This window comes from Mandrillus leucophaeus, unplaced genomic scaffold (genome assembly GCF_000951045.1).
Source record: "Mandrillus leucophaeus isolate KB7577 unplaced genomic scaffold, Mleu.le_1.0 Scaffold225, whole genome shotgun sequence".
NCBI lineage: Eukaryota > Metazoa > Chordata > Mammalia > Primates > Cercopithecidae > Mandrillus > Mandrillus leucophaeus.
This window is the reverse complement of record NW_012102310.1, coordinates 3,958,432-3,963,966: the sequence shown is the minus strand read 5'-3', so window position 1 is coordinate 3,963,966 and position 5,535 is coordinate 3,958,432. Positions and strand designations below refer to the sequence as shown.

Genomic DNA, 5,535 nt, shown 5'->3' with positions numbered 1-5,535 from the left:
CCACTGAGTCCCTTAGCTGTCCCTTCACTCCATTAGTTGGCACCCACTGAGTCCCTTAGCTGTCCCTTCACTCCATTAGTTGGCACCCACTGAGTTAGCATGCATGCCACTATCTCTCCTTACCATTTCCTCTACACAGCTGCTTTCTAAATGGAGGTGTAACAGCATAGTTATCTATTCATTTTAAAAGAATTAAGGCCAGTCATGGTGGCTCACGCCTGTAATCTCAGAACTTTGGGAGGTCGAGGCAGTGGATCACCTAAGGTCAGGAGTTTTTGACCAGCCTGGCCAACATGGAGAAACTCCATCTCTACTAAAAGTACAAAATTAGCTGGGCGTGGTGGCTCACGCCTGTAATCCCAGCTACTCAGGAGGCTGAGGCAGGAGAATCATTTGAACCCAGGAGGTGGAGGTTGCAGTGAGCCAGGATCACACCACTGCACTCTAGCCTGGGCAACATGAGCAAAACTCTGTCTCAAAAGGAAAAGAAAAATTGAATACACCTGTTCTTCTGGATTATAAACATACCATTTATGAGCAAATTTTCTATTTAATAGCTAGTTCAATGCTGTTGGCCACTCATACTTGAGATCCTTTTGCCTTTCATTCTCTAAATCTACCCAGCATCTCTCCCCTCCATCTCCCTCTCCCCTGCTCAGAGGAATACTGCTCATGCTATCATCCCACTTTCTCTGTGTTTTAGAAAAGTATCCTACCCTCTTTTAATTTCTCATTTATTTATAAGCAAATTTATTTTCCTTTAGCATTGATATTCAAAGTAAATATATAATTTAATATTTTTGGTTTAATGGGTTTAATTTTGAGGATCATATAGTATTGTTTTCAATGATTCTTCCCTTCAGTTCCTAGTTTTATAACTTTTGTAATTTTACTAAAATGTTGTGGATTTCATAAAATTGAATCTGGGTATGAAACGTCATTTATAGCATTCTTTATATTTGAAAATAAGTTTTGAGTCCCAAATATTTAACTTCTAAATGAAACATTTGAAACACAACCCAATTAAAGTAGTGCCTGTCCATAATCTAAAAACAATCTTTAAAACTAGATGAAAACAAAAGAATTTTTGATATATAAAATGATTCTTATGAACGCAGAAACAATTTAAACTATTCCGGTCTTTTCAGGACATATTTAGTTTACAAAGTAAGTTAACCTAGAAACTTAAGATTTTGACCATTTTCACTTTTTAGCCCTTGTCTCCATGGAGTTGGCTGTGTAGGAAGCAAAAATTAATTTTATGGGTCAAACATTCTCTGTAGTCTTTCTACTAGAACTAATGTAGATTTTTGCTGTCTTTCAGTGCCTGAGGTAATCATGACATTCTGTCTTTTCATGGTTCAGAAGACAGTTCTTTGTCCCCTAACTCTCGTTTGAGTGTATACTTACTTTAGAGTTTAGTATATTAAATTGGCAAACATGTCTTACTTGTCGTACTGAGAAAATATTCTTATTAAGATTAGAGAATATGGAAATATTCATTTATGAAAAAATAGAAAAATCTCAGCCCAAAGAATTCAATTTAGTCATATTAATAAAGCATCTTCTGAAAGTAAGACACTCAAGTAATTCATTTAAATGGAAACCATAACAAAAAGATGGGTTGAAATTATTTAAAAAGTGGTGTTTATTGTATACTTTAATATGTAAAGTATATAACAACAAAAAGATATGTTGAAATTCTTTAAAAAGTGGTGTTTATTATATACTTAAATATATATAAAATATTGAATATAGACTTGTTATTTACAAAGCTTTGTAAAACTAAAGATTCAAATATGAAAATCTGAATGAATTATACAAATTATAAATGTAATACCTTTTACCATTATAAATATTATTCATTATTTGGCAACTTGGAAAATGCTTTTAAATAACAGACATCCATATCCTTAATTAACACTAAATATTAAAAATTTTAATTTAAAGTATTTAAGACTGATATTAAAGGCAAAATAAACAACCTAGAATGCTTTGTGCAGCAAGTAATGAAAACATGTAGAAAAATTTAAAATCCAAATTTAACTTGATTTTGGTGTTTTTATTTTTGTTATCAGTTATACATCTAGTTTTACAATGCTTTTCTATCAGTTGTTTCCTTGCCCTCATTTTGTAGAGCAGTGGTTATTACACGTTGGAGTACATTATAATCACCTAATATGTATATTTTAAATGCTGGTCCTAGGGCCTACTCTCAAAGATTCTGACTTAAGTCTGGCATGGGACCCAGAACATATATTTTTGTAGGTTGGTTTTAGACCACATTTTGAGATGTTTCTCAAAATAGTTGTAGGACAGAAGATGAAAATGTTCCTAAAAGACATTAATGTAGAAGAGAACAAAATGGAAATATTTTCAGATCTGTATGGTAAGAATCATACTGCAAGGGTATTAGGCACCTGCCCTTCATTGTAAAATGATTAAAATATCCAATGTAAATTAGTACTGTGGCAATTATTTCCTAGAAAACTAAAGTACTATAAATACTGGGTATATGTATTTCCAGAACCACTTTGTTTAAGAAGAAATCCATGTAAAGAAATAGTGATAACTTGAAAAAAATGTTTCTACAATAACAACTGTGATCCTACTCTGTGGTATCTTACTGTAAGAGATAGGAGAAAGTTCTAGTACTGAAATAATTTATTCCTAAAAGGTAAAGAACATTATGATTCAGTATAGTATAAGCCTATAGATACATCTATTTAATAAGTAGGTTAGTTTAATAGGAATATATAGTCGGTATGTTTCTATGTATTTTTGTATTGGTGATCCACTGTAGCAAACTTCCTCAGGAAAAAGAAAAAGTCTAAGATATAAGTAGCAAAATAGAGTCTTATAGCTTCACACTGTAACATTATTTCTCCTGTATACAGTGGAAGTAATGTGAAAGGTTATTCTTTAGAAATCCAAACTTCAGTAGCATGGGACTCCAAATAAAGATCATGAGATAATCTAATCACCTCACATTTACTTCATAGAATTATGTGTATGCCTAATAAAAGTGCGTTAGAAATGACTTAGACCAAAGGAGTAATTTGATTGGTTAATGAAGAGTCTAAGAATGATAATTGAATTTGACGGAATTCATTAGTGAAGACATTCAGACAGATACTTTACAACCCCAATTATATACTCTAACATATGTAATAGTCACAGTGTGATATATGTACTTCACTGTTGAATTAGTCATATAGGAAAGAATGAGACACAGCATGGTACAAAGAAACATCAGTCTGAGACAAATTCTGCTCTCCCCTCTAGCCCCTCACCCAAGACTCCTGGTAAAATATCATCTCTGCAGCAGGTCACAAAAGCACAGAGGCAGATGCCATGGCATATTCTTTTAGAATGCAAGGCTGCTCAAGATCATCTACAGATAATGAACCATGACAGCGTTGGATTTGATAGAGTAGAAAATGACAGTGGGAGAAAGCAAACATGTTATCCAAGGAGCCAGTGTGCCACCAGCGAAACTAGCATTTCAAAAACATTAATAATAGTAATAATTTCAGAAGATATGACAAATACTAATTTCCCCTTAATATCACAAAAACTTTTAAAGAGACACAGTTCTTCAATCTTCGACACAAGTACTACCCCCCTGCCCCACCGCCACATATAAAAAGATACGGATGGATAACAGAGGTTGATCATCAACAAAATGTGTCAGAAATTTGTTTTTTCCAAATACCTTAATCAGACGGTTTCAGTACAATTTCCAGGAATGAGGGAGTAGACAAATGAGCAGTCTTCCAATCTGAGTCCAGGCGTTTGTTCAAGCTCTTGCTAGTTCTTGCTAGCTCTTGCTAGTTGTCCTGTTTTCCCTTGAGAGAGAGAGAATAATAGAAAGAATCTGTGAAAATGCTAGCCTGCAACTCTGCACATTGACTGGGTATAGACTTCTGCTTATTGACTGGGTATAGACTTCTGCTTATGCAGCCCATTCATTATTCACGTCCTGCTCTAGCTTCCTCAATTCCTGGTTGTGCTGGGTGCTCCAGGCTAAGAACCAATAGTTATGAATCATGCTGACATTTAAAAAAAACTAGAAGAATAAACATTTCAAAAGAGCAACTTTTTCATATTATTCTGACATCTCCTGCTCAATGGCATTGGTCTATAGAGGAGAAATAGCCTGTGCTGCCACAGTAGGCACCCAGTGGAATTACCAACAGCAGGGAATTATCTAAGCAATTCACACTTTGTTTTGCTAACAAGACTCCATGTTAGGATACTGGAGTGCTATCCTTTTCTGGCAATGTTCTCCTACCTTTTCAGAATTATTGAAAAGCTAACTGAGTCTATTTTGATTTGTGAATCTCTTTGTGAGCAACAGCAGCTGCAGCAGTGCTAATAAAAAGGAAAGACATTGCTATTTACCTAGGAAGAACTTTGAAATACTGCACATACAAAAGCATTTGAGTGGTAGGGAAGCTCAATCAAATACTTTAATATTCCCTTCCTTCCTCACTTTCTTTGCCCTTTTGGGCTTCCTTCCTCTCTCATTTCTTTTACATTTTTTTCTCTTCTTTTTTCCCCATTCTTTCTTTTTAAAATTTTTTTTTGTTCTCTTTAATGCACTCCCTATTGCATTTATCTACTTTTTTTATATAAAACTGCAAAAAAATTTGCCCCATATTTCTACTGTCTTATATTTGATGGTTGAAAGTAATAATTTTAGAATATGGAATCTCAAAAACACTGAGTTATAAAGTAGCATAATTCTTTCATAGATATAAAAACACAGGTAGACAGAATTCACATTATCAGCTGAATCCTGTAGACCAATTAAGAATTGAGGCTTTGCATAGTAGAACATATATTAAAATCATATTGTATACCACTAGTTTATAAAATATGTCATTTGTCAATTGAAATAAATAAATTTTTAAAAAATTTAGGTTTTGTCGATTCCAGTGACTCCAATACAAATCACATCATTCTGCTGTCTTTACAGTTCAGTTTTCAACTCTCCAGAGGAAGCTGACATGGCAACACTCTGTTATATGAAGATTTGAATTTTCCTACTACAAGATAAATGAATACATAATCCCCTACAGCTTTTATTATATTCTGAATAGAATTTTATATTTCCTCTGCAGTTATTAAACCATTCTCTTTGCCAACCAGTGGATTGGAATCATTCTGGCATAAATCCATATAGAAAAACAAGGGAATTCACAGGGTTTGGGAAAACTTAAGTCCTTAGTTTAAAGGAACAGATTCTTCACAAGAGAGTTTTATTCCCTGAGTGGCTTCTGAGCAACATTTTGCCCGGCTGATACAGACAAGAAATAGTTGACTCCAGCTCAGGCTGCTTTTAATACTTCTTTACTACCTGTGATTTGTTTAATGAATATTAATCATCTATTTAAAACTTTTTTTTTCTTTTTGGCCAGGTCGTGGGGATAAAAAAGAGAAAAGACACGTTCCTGCCTCTAAAAAAGTTGGGGTGACACATATGGAAATAAAATATTTTTATAAATTGGTAAGTGTCATGGTGTAAATTTG

General features: G+C 33.8%; 1 protein-coding gene across 1 annotated transcript in view; it reads right to left on the bottom strand.

Annotated features, from left to right (window-relative positions):
* The window catches only part of SYT1 (synaptotagmin I), a 503,705-nt gene extending 499,843 nt beyond the window's left edge, over positions 1-3,862 (bottom strand). The window contains exon 1 of the mRNA XM_011981396.1: positions 3,716-3,862. The gene's annotated coding sequence lies outside the window, so the exon portion shown is untranslated. The remainder of the gene's footprint in view (positions 1-3,715) is intronic.
* Positions 3,863-5,535: the final 1,673 nt, after the last annotated feature.